This window comes from Molothrus ater, chromosome 27 (genome assembly GCF_012460135.2).
Source record: "Molothrus ater isolate BHLD 08-10-18 breed brown headed cowbird chromosome 27, BPBGC_Mater_1.1, whole genome shotgun sequence".
Lineage (NCBI taxonomy): Eukaryota > Metazoa > Chordata > Aves > Passeriformes > Icteridae > Molothrus > Molothrus ater.
In genome coordinates, this window is record NC_050504.2 from 5,937,923 (window position 1) to 5,953,008 (window position 15,086).

Sequence of the window (15,086 nt, forward strand, 5' to 3'; positions counted from 1 at the left end):
CGGGCATCCATCTTTGCAGTTTTTGGAATAAATCATTCGGTTAGCATCTTCTTCCTAAAGGTTTCTCTGAGCCTCGTCAGCTCACCATCCCTCTTACCTCAGTCATCTAATTTTCTGTCCTTGTGCTCCTTGCAGTCATCCTTCTTGCCCAGAGATTTCTGTCCGTGTTGTGTCTCTGTTGTCTGTCACGTCCTGTCTGTCCCGTGTCACGGGTGTGTGCACACATTTGTGCCGGAGCTGCTCTGCCCTGCCGCATAGCCTGGTGTAATAGGACAAGTCCTGGGAAGTTGAAATGTGTAATGTGGGGTGTAGTTGGACTCTAGATGACATTCCTAGATTGACCTAAGGTGTTTGCAGGTTTTGAGTTATCCTGCAGGTGTTTGACATATGTTCTCACTTTCTTTCAGGTGCAGATGCATTGCACCCGTGGCAGAGCCCCCCATCCTGGGTGAGGGGGTTCCCACAAGCAGGTCAGTCACCATTTGTTTCTGCAGTGGGAGTGTTAAGTGTGGCCCTGTTACAGCTTTTTTTTTTGTCTTTATTTTTAGGAAGTATAGCTGGATCCCAGAAATCAAGTTCAGGAGAGCAAGGTGGATCAGTAGCATTTCTTGTTGCTGAGCTCTCAATTCCTGGGGCACGTCTCAGTCTCCATTCTCGTTTTTGTGCCTTAGGCCATCCGCTCGGAGCACGCCAAGCTCCCATCCCCAGCAGCCGATGGACCGGGTTTGCCGCTCTCGCCAGCCCTGAGTTCCGGGTCAGGAGCCGCCGAGGAGCTGCGGTGAGTCGGGGAAGTAGGGAGGAGGAGCGAGGGTCCCCTCAGGTTTCAGCCATGCCAAATCACCTCATCTCCTCTTAGCCCAGGCACCCCCTGTGACGACGGCCTCGGTCTCCGAGCGTGCCCGACGCGTGCGACCCGAGCAGCTGAGTGTTCTTAGGAGAATGGTGAGTAGCAGACTTGTGGGGTTTTGGTCGCGGGGCTGCCAACATTGGGCACTGATGTTTGGTTTTCTTTAATACAGCTGTCTAAGAGACACCAGCCCGGTGCCAGCAGGACCTTCCCGGCTGACGAGGTGGCCTTTCTTCGCACCCGAGACCGGCATCCCCAGGAGTGCGAGAGATAAGTAGAGGGCTACGACCCACAGAGGGGATGAAAGCAGGGTGCTGGTTTGGGAATTACTGGGAGGGGTTTTTGAGTCTCCTTTGCAGATGGGGCTGTCCATGAAGCAGCCCCTTAGGCCCCATAAAAGCAAAGCCTGGCTTTGGATCACAGTGCTGAGGTGAGCAGCGCAGAGCAGTCCCGGTGTGTATCGTGTCACTTGTCTTTTGTGTTTTATGTGTTGTTTGGATATGTCATGTCCTTTACCTTAGGTCTTGGAGGGGCCTGTCAGAAACCCTGGCATCATTGTTAGCATCTGTGATCTCTGCATTCCTCGGCCTGGCACCCAGGCCATAGAACTTTCGCCTCAGGAGCTCAGACAGGCATCAAACTCTCTTGTCTCTTTAGAAGCATCCGGTCAGATGTCTCTTTAGGTCTTGTTCTGAGCTGTATGGACAGCTCTGCCCTGCCAGGATCCATTATGGCGGACTAGGACTTGTGAGAAGGTGAGGGCAGGTAGAGGCTTCTGGCCGTAGGATTCTCGGGCATCCATCTTTGCAGTTCTTGGAATAAATCATTCGGTTAGCATCTTCTTCCTCCAGGTTTCTCTGAGCCTCATCAGCTCACCATCGGTCTCTCCTCGGTCATCTCCTTTTGCATTCTCTCAGTCCTCGCAGCCATTTTCCTTGCCAGGAGATTTCTGTCCGTGTCGTGTCCCCGTTGTCTGTCACGTCCTGTCTGTCCCGTGTCACGGGTGTCTGCACACACATTTGTGCCGGAGCTGCTCTGCCCTGCCGCATAGCCCGGTGCAACAGGAGAAGCCCCAGGGACTTGAAGTTTGTAATGTGGGGTGTAGTTGGACACAAGATATCTGGAGCTATTAAGTTACCCTGCAACAGTTTGACTTTTGTCCTGACTTTCTTTCAGATGCAGAAGGATAAAATCCAGGGCAGAGCCCCCCATCCCGGGTGTGGGAAGTGCCCCGAGCATGTGAGTCCATGTTTGTTTCTGCAGAGGAAGCATAAATGGTGGCCATTACAGCATTGTTCTTTCTCTCTCTTTTTAGGAGGTCAAGGCCGAGAGCAGCAGTCAAGGCCGAGTGGGCAAGGTGAGCATTGAATAGCGTACAGAAGCAGTTGTTATTGCTGAGGTCTCAGTTTTGGTGCAGCTCTAAGCATCTCCTCTTGTTTTTTTATTTTAGGTGGTCCACTTGCCATCTCTCCTGGCCGAGCACGCCTATGCCAGGTATGTGCAGCTTAAGGTATCGGTGTGGCATCCTTGTCAGATTAGGGAGGTTGTGTTTTCACAGTATCTCAGCATGCTTTTCCGATTTGTTTCTTTGCAGGTGCTGTCGCTGCCCTAGGCACGCCAAGGAACAGAGGAGGGCAGGTGAGTCGGCGTTTAGGCAGGCTGACTCCTAGGTGAGCGTTACACAGCAGCATGCTAAGCGTGTCCCTTTTCTCTTTGCAGGTATCTTCCGGGCATCCTCCGGAGCCAAATCAAGATTTGAGGTGAGCTGGGGCAGTGGTGCAGAGGAGTCCCGGGGATTACTGTTTTTGAGGGCAATAGTCAGGTTTTCTGTTTTGCCTTAGGTACCCTGAGGAGGCTCGTAGCCCAAGCTTGGAAACGGCAGCACTGAGGCACACACGGAGAGCATCTCAACGTCCACGTCTGACCGAGGATGGATTTTGTCCTCTCATCTTCCAAAAGCTAAGTGTCGGGGCCAGCGGTTGGGAGAAGGGGAATAGCCTTTACTATCACAGGAGGCAATCAGATGTCAGCTTAGTTGCGAGCTCTGTAGCGGGACGGGCTCTCTGGAAGTAAAGGGGAGAGGGTTTCCCCTCAGCCTCGCCAGAGCCTTTGCCGGGCAGGGCAGTTCCGACCCATCTCCACATTCTCGGGAACTTTGCGTCGTCCGCCTCCCTCAGCCCGACGTCGTCACAGATCTTTCCCCTGAGGAGCTCGCCTTCAGGTCCGGAGCTACGGCCACGGTCACCCGTCAGTCCGCTTCCTTCTCTAGGCTCGCCGCCCCTCTCGAGCATCCTCTTAACTGCTTTGGCACTAACTTCTTTTGACGAGTTACATTTCATCATCACGTGCTCTCGTCCTAGGGCTTCCTTTCCTTTGGCATCATCAGCCTCTGGCTCACCTTGCACTAGGAATCTCGGGTCCCTACGGGGACAGTGCCAGGCAGTTGTCACTTGTCTCTGTGTTATGTCGTCCGTGTCCATGTTATGTCGTCCGTGTCCGTGTTATGTCATCCGTGTCCATCGTCTTACGTGTCATAGGCCTTTGTTATGTCTCAACGCTTTATCGGCACTATTCCGTGCCACGTAGGCCATATTCTACTCACGTTCCTTTCCGGATATCCCTTATTCCGGCATCTTTACATTTTTACTCTTTGAGACAGGAATGTCTCAAAGGGACAAGATGTTCTCATCCGTCTTCCTTCTCACTACCAGCTTTGGTAGTGCCTTTTTTTCCACGCCATTCTCTTGGACTTCCCGAGGGAGCGTCTTACACCCTCCTCACGTGACTGCAGGAGTTCTATAGGTTCCATCTTCTCAAAGGGTACAGGGCTCAAGAATTAATCTTCCAGAGAGCTATCTCAAGTCCTGGCTTATACTGTATGTACTTACATTGTTTGTACCTATGCTGGTTTATACTGTATGTACTTATACTGTATGTACTTACATTGTGTGTACCTGTGTTGGCTTACACTGTATGTACTTACATTGTGTGTACCTATGCTGGCTTATATTGTATGGACTTACGCTCCATGCACACTTGCACTGTATGCGTCTGCTTTTATTGTGTGTACTCATGTTGTACCACTTATGGTCGGAGCTGCCCTGCCCTGGCATGTAGTCACAGTTAGGTAGCAGAGTTATAAAAACTTTACTGTTCATCTGTCTTTAGTGGGGTTTAGGGTAGAAAATTTATCGGTCAGAGCGGGGACAAGTCCTAGCTGTCAGCCACTCGTTGACCGCTTCCTGTCGTCTCACAGGTCCCTGAGGCTACTGATTTCCCCAGAATCTACCATTTGAGGTCGAGGAGCGGCAGCCAGAAGAAGCGTGGAAGCACGTTCTTCAGCGTCTCGAGTAAGAGCCACAGGGAAAGATTAAATGGGAGGAGTGCGTGAGCGTGTGTGAGAGCACGTGTCTGTCTGTCGGCGTCTGCTCATCTCTGCGTGTGTGAGCGCATGCTGTGACTGGATTTAACCTTGTGTGTGTGACTTGCTTTTCAGGTTTTTCAACTCATTTGTAAATTTAGAGTAAAAAATCCCCAGCCGGGTTTAGCCCCCCCACCCCCCCCGGCTGTTTTTTTTTTCTTTTTTTTTTTCCCCCCGGCTGGGTTTTTTTTCCCGGGTCCCGGTCGGTCTGCGAGGCGACGTTCATCGCCAAAGTTTGGGCACAGACCCTCCAGGGACCGGGTATTTCTTCAGGCAGGAGGAATTTTTGGAGGCTCCAGGGAACCATGTTCCCGAGGACCAATGATTGCTGGGGTGTAATTTAGCAGTTGTGATCAGAGGGATGGTGAGTTTGTGTGTCATTTGAAGGGGGTGTTAATGGTAGATGAGTGCTGTTTTTTGTGTGCTTTTGTTGTTTTGGGTGTCCTGTAACAATAAATCCACAAGTAATGAAAATAGAAAAAGGTTATAATCTTGTGTTAATGTGTGTGTTGTGTTTGTATTGCTCTGTATTGCAGTGTGAGCACAGGGTGAACTCTCTCCTCCTTGCTGTGACACCTGGGCTGGCAGGGATGACACAGTGACCTCTGCCAGCTGATGCTGCCTGTGCCATCACCTGGCACTGATGTGTTTGATGAAAATCCTTTTGCTGGGTTTTTTCTCCTGAGAAGCCTCAGAACAGAAATGGAACCAATAACAATCTGCTGGCTGTGGAGTGTGGGCTGGAGATGGTTTAGCAACAGGGGCATCTTGGGTTGGTCTCCTGTGCATTGTTTCTACTTGATGACCAATCATGGTCCAGCGGTGTCGGGGCTGTGAGCAGTCCCAGGTTTTTATTATTCATTCCTTTCCAGCTTTCTGATGTCTCCTTGCTCTTTTAGTGTAGTTCTAATATCTCATTTTCTTTTAATATAATAGAGATCATAAAATAATATTTCAGCCTTCTGAAAGGTGGAGTCAAGATTCTCATCTCCTCCCTTGTCCTGGAGGACCCTCAAACACCACCACAATCAGCGGCCGAGCGTGTTTGTGCGAGCCCCTCAGGAACCCTCGGCCGGTCCCGAGTTGGCAGACACCAGGGGGCAGCCCCGACACGGCCAACAGCGGGGAGACACTGTGTGTGGCCCGAGGGTGCTGAGGGCACCTGGGCTGGGGGGAGACACTCTCTGTGCCCTGAGGGCACCTGGGCTGGGGGCAGACACTCTCTGTGCCCTGAGGGTACTGAGGGCACCTGGGCTGGTCGCCTTTGCAGCAGAAGAGACACCAGAGACAGCGGTAGAAGATAAAGGGCCGACTCTTAGCAGGGGTTAATCCAAGGTTTTATTAGGACCCCCATAGGAGCTCCTGCACCTCAGGGGGCTCCTGCCCAGAGCCCCGGGAGCTGTGCCAAGGTTACATTTAAAGGGAGGTGGAAACCGAAAGTAGATAACATCCTACCAACCATTAAGTGACCCTAAGGGATGGATGCTGGGGGATAGACATATAGGACAGCGTATGGGGCAAGGCTTGGGGGGCTGACCCCTAGCCTCTGGCTAATCACTCGAGGACTTGGACTGAAACTTCTGCATGGGGGGGATGGGAGGCTGAGTGATTGACAGAGAGCCAGGGTGGGGGTTTGGGGATGATCTCATCCCAGGAGAGGGATAACACAGGTAAAGGGAGGGGGGTACAGTTTGGGATAAACCATTTGGGAAAAATTACTTCAAAGTATTACAAAGTATAAAAATGCACTACAGCCGGTTTGGGCAGCACCAAATAAAATGTAATAAAATGCTTTAAAAATAGAAAAATTAAAAAAAAAAAAAACCAACAAAATTAATTAAAAATAAATAATAAAAAAACCCAAACTGTAAAGTGCTGTAAAGTGCTGTACAAGTTCCATAAAATGTAGTGCTGTAATGCAAGACCCTCAAACACCACCACAATCACCAGCTTAAATTGGTCTGGGCAGCACCAAATAAAATAAAATAAAAAGCTTTAAAAATAGAAAAATTAAAAAAAAAATTAAATAAAAAACAAAATTAAAAAATAAATGCTTTAAAAATAGAAAAATTAGAAATAAAAAATAAAAAGAAAATTAAAAAAATAAAATGCTTTAAAAAGAGAAAAATTAAAAATAAAAATTAAATAAAAATAAAATTTAAAAAATGCTTTAAAAATAGAAAAATTAAAAAAAAAAAATAAAATAAATAAAACAAATGCTTTAAAAATAGAAAAATTAGAAATAAAAATTTAATACAAAACAAAATTAAAAAATATAATAAATGCTTTAAAAACAGAAAAATTAAATATAAAAATTAAATAAAAATTTAATAAAACTAAAAGGTTTAAAATAGAAAAATTAAAAATAGAAATAAAAAATTAAATTAAAAAATAAAAAAAAGGTTTCAAAATATAAAATTAAAACTAAAAATTAAATAAAAAATAAAATTAAACAATAAAAAAGCTTTGAAAATAGAAAAATTAAAAATAAAAATTAAATAAAAATAAAATTAAAAAAATAAATGCTTTAAAAATAAAAAAATTAAGAATAAAAATAAATAAAAAATAAAATGTAAAAATTCAAAAACTTTGAAATTAAAAAATTTAAAAAATAAAAATTAAATAAAAAACAAAATTAAAACATAAATGCTTTAAAAATAGAAAAAAAAAATAGAAAAATAAAAAACAAAATTAAAAAAATAAATGCTTTAAAAATAGAAAACTTAAAAATAAAAAAATTAAAAATAAAATTAAAATAATAAAAAGCTTTAAAAATAGAAAAATTAAAAATAAACATTCAATAAAAAACAAGATCAAAAAATATAACTTCTTTAAAAATAATAAAATTAAATATAAAAATTAAATAAAAAATTAATAAAATAAAAAGCTTTTAAAACAGAAAAATTAAAAATAAAAACGAATTTAAAAAATTTTAAAAAGGCTTTAAAAATAGAAAAATTAAAAATTAAATAAAAAAATTTACAAATCAAATAAATGCTTTTAAAATAGAAAAATAAACAATCAATAAAAAACAAAATTAAAAAATATAATAAATGCTTTAAAAATAAAAAAATGAAATATAAAAATGAAATAAAAATTAAAAAAATAAAAAGTTTTAAAAATAGAAAAATTAAAAATAAAAAAAATTTTTAAAAAATAGTTTAAAAAGAGAAAAATTTAAAAAATTAAAAATAAAATTTAAAAAATAAAAACCTTTAATAATAGAAAAATTAAAAATAAATATAAATATTTAAAAATAAAATAAATGCTTTAAAAATAAAAAAAAATTTAAAAAATAAAAAGGTTTAAAAATAAAAATAAACAAAAAATAAAATTAAAAAAATACAAAGCCTTAAAAATAGAAAAATAAAAATTAAATAAAAAACAAAATTAAAAAAATAAATGCTTTAAAAAAAGAAAAATTAAATTTAAAAATTAAATTTAAAAATATTTTAAAAATAAAATGAAAAGCTTTAAAAATAGGAAAATTAAAAATAAAAACAAATAAAAAAATTAAAAAAATAAAATAAAAAGCTTTAAAAATAGAAAAATTAAAAAACCCCCAAAATTAATAAAATAAAATTAATTAAAAATACATGAAAAACAAAATAAAAATTCTAAAGTGCTGTAAAGTGCCGTAAAATTTCCATAAAACGTCGTAAAAGTGTCGTAAAGCGCGACTGTCGTGAAACTGTCGTAAAAGGTGCCGTAAAGCGCGACTGTCGTAAAAGGTGCCGTAAAGCGCGACTGTCGTGAAACTGTCGTAAAAGGTGCCGTAAAGCGCGACTGTCGTAAAAGTGTCGTAAAAGGTGCCGTAAAGCGCGACTGTCGTAAAAGGTGCTGTAAAGCGCGACTGTCGCAAAACCGTCGTAAAAGGTGCCGTAAAGCGCGACTGTCACAAAACTGTCGTAAAAGGTGCCGTAAAGCGCGACTGTCGTAAAAGGTGTCGTAAAGCGCGACTGTCGCAAAACTGTCGTAAAAGGTGCCGTAAAGCGCGACTGTCGTAAAACGTGCCGTAAAGGGCGATTGTCGTAAAAGGTGTCGTAAAGCGCGACTGTCGTAAAACTGTCGCAAAAGGTGCCGTAAAGCGCGACTGTCGTAAAAGGTGCTTTTTTTCGACAGTCGCGCTTTACGACACGGCCTTTTATGGAACTTTTACAGTACTTTACAGCACTTTACGGATTTTATTTTGTTTTTTTAATTATTTTTAATTAATTCTATTTTTTAAATTTAATTTTTATTTATTATTTTTTAATTTTCCGATTTTTAAAGCTTTTTATATCTTTTCTTTAGTTTTACTTTTTCTATTTTAAAGCATTTATTTTATTTTTAAATTTTCCTTTTTATTTAATTTTTAGTTTTAATTTTTATATTTCTAAAGCATATTTTAAATTTTTTTATTTTTATTTTTTTCTTAATTTTTACTTTTGAGTTTTTGATTTTTAAAGCTTTTTTTTATTATTTTTTATTCAATTTTATTTTTGATTTATCTATTTTTAAAGCTTTTTATTTTATTTTAAATTTTTTTTAATTAATATTTTTTTAAAGCATTTTTTTAATTTATTTTTTATTTTTTAGTTTTCATTTTTTATTTATAAACTATTTATTTTATATTTTAAATTTTATTTTTTATTTCATATCTATTTTTGCTTTATCTATTTTTAAAGCATTTATTTTATTTTTTTTAGTTTTTATTTAATTTTTAGTTTTGATTTTTTTATTTTTAAAGCATTTATTTTATTTTTTACTTTTTATTTAATTTTTATTTTTGATTTTTCTATTTTTAAAGCTTTTTATGTTATTTTTTAATTTTATTCTTTATTTCATTTTTTGTTTTAATTTTTTTATTTTTAAAGCATTTATTTTATTTTTTTAATTTTATTTTTTATTTCATTTTTATTTTTTGCTTTTTCGATTTTTAAAGCTTTTTTTATTTTTTAATTTAATTTTTATTTAATTTTTTGTTTTAATTTTTTTATTTTTAAATCATTTATTTTTTTTTAATTTTATTTTTTATTTCATTTTTATTTTTTGCTTTTTCGATTTTTAATGCTTTTTAAAAAAATATTATTTATTTAATTTTTAGTTTTTATTTTTTATTTTTAAAGCTTTTTTAAATTTTTTATTTAATTTTTATTTTTGATCTTTCTATTTTTAAAGCTTTTTAAAATTTTTTTATTTAATTTTTTATTTCATTTTTAGTTTTAATTTTTTATTTTTGAACTACTTATTTTATTTTTCAAATATTATATTTTATTTCATTTTTATTTTTTGCTTTTTCTATTTTTAAAGCATTTATTTTATTTTTTTACTTTTATTTTTTATTTAATTTTTAGTTTTGATTTTTTTATTTTTAAAGCATTTTTTAATGTTGTTTTAATTTAATTTTTATTTTTGATCTTTCTATTTTTAAAGCTTTTTAAATTTTTTTTAATTTTCAGTTTTAATTTTTTTTATTTTTAAACATTTATTTTATTTTTTAATTTTATTTTTTATTTCATTTTTAGTTTTAATTTTTTATTTTTGAACTATTTATTTTATTTTTATTTTTTTATTTCATTTTTATTTTTTGCTTTTTCTATTTTTAAAGCATTTATTTTATTTTTTTAATTTTCCTTTTTATTTAAATTTTAGTTTTGATTTTTTTATTTTTAAAACATTTTTTTATTATTTTTTATTTAATTTTTATCTTTGATCTTTCTATTTTTAAAGCATTTTTTCATTTTTAAACATTTATTTTATTTAATTTTATTTTTTAATTTTATTTTTTATTTATTTTTAGTTTTGATTTATTTTTAAAGCATTTATTTTTTTAATTTTATTTTTTATTTAATTTTTTGGTTTTGATTTTTTTATTTTTAAAGCATTTTTTTTATTTTTTAAATTTCATTTTTATTTCATTTTTAGTTTGAATTTTTCTATTTTTAAAGCATTTCTTTTATTTTTTAAATTTTTTTTTTAATTTTTAGTTTTAATTTTTCTGTTTTTAAAGCTTTTTATTTTTTTAATTTGCTTTTTTTTTATTTTCCCATTTTTAAAGCATTTATTTTATTTTTTTAATTTAATTTTTATTTAATTTTTATTTTTAATTTCTCTATTTATAAAGCTTTTTATTTTATTTTATTTGGTCTGCCCAGACCAACTCAAGCTGGTGATTGTGGTGGTGTTTGAGGGTCTTGCAGTTACCCCGATTAATAGGTAGAGATGATGTTTGGAGGCCACAGTGTTACAGGTAGGGGTTAAACAGTTTTTTAGGGTCTTTCAGGTGATTTTTCAGGGATATTTTAGGGGTTTTTTTGCAGGAGTTGTTTAGGAATTCTCTGGAAATGTTTAGGATACCTATAGGGCTTTTTCAGGGCTTTAAAAATAATTTTTAGGGTGTTTTAATGACTGTCTTACGGGGCGCCCCAGCCACCCAAGGCACCCCGTGCTGGCGCCGCGGCGCTCCAGCCCAGCCTCCCGTCAGCGCCGCCCGTGGTCGCTTCCCCTCTCCTGCCGCCGCCTCTGCATGGTGGGCCGAGCCGCGCCTTCCCCACCGTACCCTCCCGCTTCAGAGCTGCAGGATGGCGCGGCTCCGCCGCCTCCTGCAACCACAGACGTCCCGGTGTTCCCTTCCATGGCCGCAGCCGCGGCCCTGTTCCCGTTCCCCCGGCCTGCCCGCCGCCATGATGACTGCCCACGCCGCCCTAGTGACAGAACCCATGCATGCGCAGTTGCTACAAGCCCCGCACCAGCGATATCACTCCGCGCCGACTCATTGAACCACAGCACTGCTTCCGGGATCAGCCGCACGCATGTGCAGTTCTATCTCCACGGCCCCGCCGCCACCCCCCACTGCGTTTGCCGCAGCTTTGGCACAGCCCGGTCTCGGTTCCGAGCCGCTGCGTGCCGCTGTCCAGCCACAGGCAGCATCCCTGTGCCCTGTCACGCCACTTCTGCCGCCACTGCGTCTATACACGGCACCACAGCAGGCGAAAACTGCAGCACCTTGCGTGTATCCTTCCGCGTCTCTCCCTCTGCCGGGCCCCGAGAGATCCCTCTCCAGCACGTAACCCTGAGCAACCGATACCTGGTGTGCCTCTGCGTTTTCGCCTTCCACACTCCTAGCACCCAGTGGGACTACTTTGTGTCACGATTCGTCTGCACAGCCACATCCATGCACACAAACCGTGCGACGAAGAGGAGGTTGGAATATGACAGCTGCTTTAATAAATACAGGACAGACAGAGAATTATTTTGCTCCTGCAAATGCCACCCCTTTGGTCCCAACACAAAAGAATTTCGAAAAAGAACTGTTCCCAAATAGCTCCAGAGTCCCCTCAGTGTTTGGGACAGATTTCTCGACCCAAAATTAGACAGTAAACCCTGAAAATTCGCCAGCATTAATGCCAAAATTAGAAAACTCACAAAAATCTTTTGATAATTTTCAACTAACAGACTGGTGTGAAAAACCTCAATCACTTGCTTTTAAAATTTTTGAAAGTTTAATAGTAATAAAATGGTTATAAAAATAGTCATACAATTAGAGTAATAATAATTTGGACAATTTGAATTAGGACAATATGAGACAACAAAAACAAAGAGTTACGGATGTCCGGGTACCTTTTTCTGGGCAGCAGGAGCCCGAAAAAGGACCCCTGTTAACAAAGGATTAACCCTTAAAAGCAATAGCCTGTTGCAGAGTCATACACTTCATACATGGTGCATAAATTCCATTCAAACACAGGATTCTGTCTGCTCATCATCCACTTCTTCCTTCTAATCCTAACAGCGCCTTGGAGGCAGGAAGAAGTTTGTTTCTTCTGATAAGAGGGCAATATATATAAATTCTTTTTCTCTGAAAGATCCAGGTGTCCTGTGGCCGCTATCTCGCTGCAAGTCCTTTCTTTAAAAAAAGTATCTTACATAGCATCGTTTCTATTTTAACAGTTTTTATAACCTAAAACTATATTTAACACACTACTTAAGAGAATTAATACAGCATTACTTTCTAACACAACACATATAATATTCATTTTAATATTTCAAAAAAGCCAATCATAAAATACCTGCATTTGCCACAATCCCCACTCTTATTCTTTGTAAATCCTTTGGCTTGAGCAATATTTCTTATCTACTTGCATCTTCTGGACTATGCGGGCAAAATAAAACAGGGGATTACACAAGGAAGAAATATAAAAATAGTTGCAACACATAAAATGAAAGATCTTAATTTCTTCTAATACATTACCCTACCAGCTAGGTTTTAACATTGTTTTCTAATTTTTGGACCGGTACCTTGGTTATTATATGCATATATATTTTTTTCTTCTTTGATTTCTTTTGCTTTTTCTAGAATGACTTTTCTGTGCTCATCAATTTTCAACAATTTGATATATTAAACTTTCCACAAACACCCCCTTCTTTGGCCAATAAATAGTGTAAAGCCAACCTATTCTGATAACCTACAGTTTTTGTTTGGCTTAGCTGACTTTATATTAACTCCAATGCCTGGGCAGCTCCATTTGCTATCATTTCTATAACTGCTTGGAGTCTTGTAATACGACTCAATAGATAATTTGGGGTCAATACAGAGTTAAGTTGCTGTGCTGGTTTTACCTTTTTGTTTATTATTTGTTTTTTTACCAAATCTCGAACCGTCAAGATTAAATGTAAAACAAATCCCTCTCTCTCCATTTGGACATTCAATTCCAAATCTATTACCACTTTTTCCTAAGTTTCTTGTAATCCAATAATTTACTCCATTTTGCCTACAGGTTCTTAATTTGGATGGGTTATAACAGTGGCTGTTGACATAGGTGTGTGTAATTAAAGAGGAACTTTGGTTTCTTTCCACGTGATGCTTTCTGCAGCATTTGTGACACGATCTTGCTGGTATCCCGAAAGGGAAAAGAGAACAAATGAGTGCCAGAAACAGGAATAACAGAGGTCCAGTATGCCTTATACTCCCACCTCCCAGGCCTGTGAGGTTGCAACCCACAGCAGGTGTATTTGATCTTCTCGGTGGCAAAAAACAGAGGCCAATCTGGTCGTGCCCTCTATTTCCTTCTCACTTTCTCTTAAATAATTTCCAGGCAAATTGGTTTGGACACCCTTTAACTGTGGACTCTTACCGTTCTTCAGGTATCTCTCATTCACCAGGCACTAGTAATTCCCATCCACAAAGCTATTACTTTAACACTTTTTGCAATAAGAGCATAAATGTTGTGAACTACAATACTAATTATTCTCACAATTCAAGCATTTACTTATAACCCAGCTAGCATGTCCAGTCTTGGAATGAATCAAATAAAGTTTACTGATGGAAATGGTAATTCCCCTTCTCCCCTGTACAATTCTCAGGCTAAGGTCAGAACACAAAAACAGTCTTGATCCTTCTATCTGGAGTATTCCTCCCCTAAGGAGATGTTTTATTCAGGCAAGACCAGAATAAAACCAGGCAGTGCTTGAAACCAGTGGTATAAGCGTTGTCTTAATTCTTAATTCTGTGTTGTTCTTTGTACATTTCTTGGATCATTTGCCTTTTTTGAAACTATTACCACTCAGTCCCCATTGGAAAGTCAGGTCGGTATCACCTGGTTTAAATGTGATAGTCCATTCCTCAGGTTTCTTCACAAGTCCTTTGATTCTGCTGGCATGAATTCACCCTCTTTCTGTGATTCTGATTGTTGCTTCAGTAGTACCTGGAAAGGACTTCTTAATAGCATAGTAATAAAAGAAAGATAATACTGCATTAACTTTTACCATTCACTCTTCTTCCAAACTTTCTGGGTTTAGCTAAAAGCTTTTTCCACAGCAGCATCTTCTTCTTCTTCTATCCAGCTGTGCTAATAGCTGCAGAGGCAAATTCTTCTTTTTGTGAGTTACAGTTAGTTAAATAAGAAAAGCTAGACCAATTTTAACATGAGATGTATCACATCTATTGCTTTTTACTTTTTGGGCAGCATTTAATTGTTTTAGCCTTACAAACCCATTCTTCAGGAAAAAAAAAAACAACAAACTTCTTTTTAACAGCAAACAAAACACACAAAAGAAAAAACCAAAAACCTTTTTACTTAAGAAAAACAAACCACTTTGTGAGGTTTGGAGAGTCAGCAATCTCTGCTTTGATTTTATCTTTTAGTGCTAGCCCCCCTCCCGCTCTTTTCACGGCCTTGCTGTCAATGCTGTGCTGCCACTTCGCTGCAGGGCCGGAGCAGGGGAGAGCAGCCAGGGGCATGGGGACCCTGGGGGCAGTCTTGGGTCCCTTTTGCCCTCTCTCTCTCTTCTTCTCTTTCTCTTTCCTTCTCTCTCTCGGCCTACTTACCGGGGCTGACACTGCCATCCTCGACTCGGGACCCCGGCAGCCTGGGAGCCCCCCCGGCAGTTCCACCACGGCGCCAGCCTGCTCCTGGCCGGCAAACCCGTGTCCTCTGCTGCCAGCACCGCCGCCGGGTCACCTCCATGGATCGGTCCCTGCCGCAGCCTCCGAGACCCCGCCGCTCGTAGGGAGCAGCCAGACACCTCCCAACCTTGACAACCCCAAACCTGGCGTCCCCAGGTGCTCCTGACATTCTTTTCCTTTCTCTAGTCAACTTCTCCTCTTTTCCCTTCAAGGAGGGCCCGTTCTGCTAAACCCTTTCTGGACCTCAGTTCGGCATTGAATAACCTCCTAACAACCGTGTGTTAAGACACTTCCCTGCTTTTCATGCAAAAACCCTGCATTCACACTTCTGCTCTCTTCTAGCACCAAGATGTCATCACTTCACATTCTAACATCTCAGAGTTTGCTAACCACCTCCCTACTTCAACTTCTCTCTTTCTTCTCTTCTTACCTGT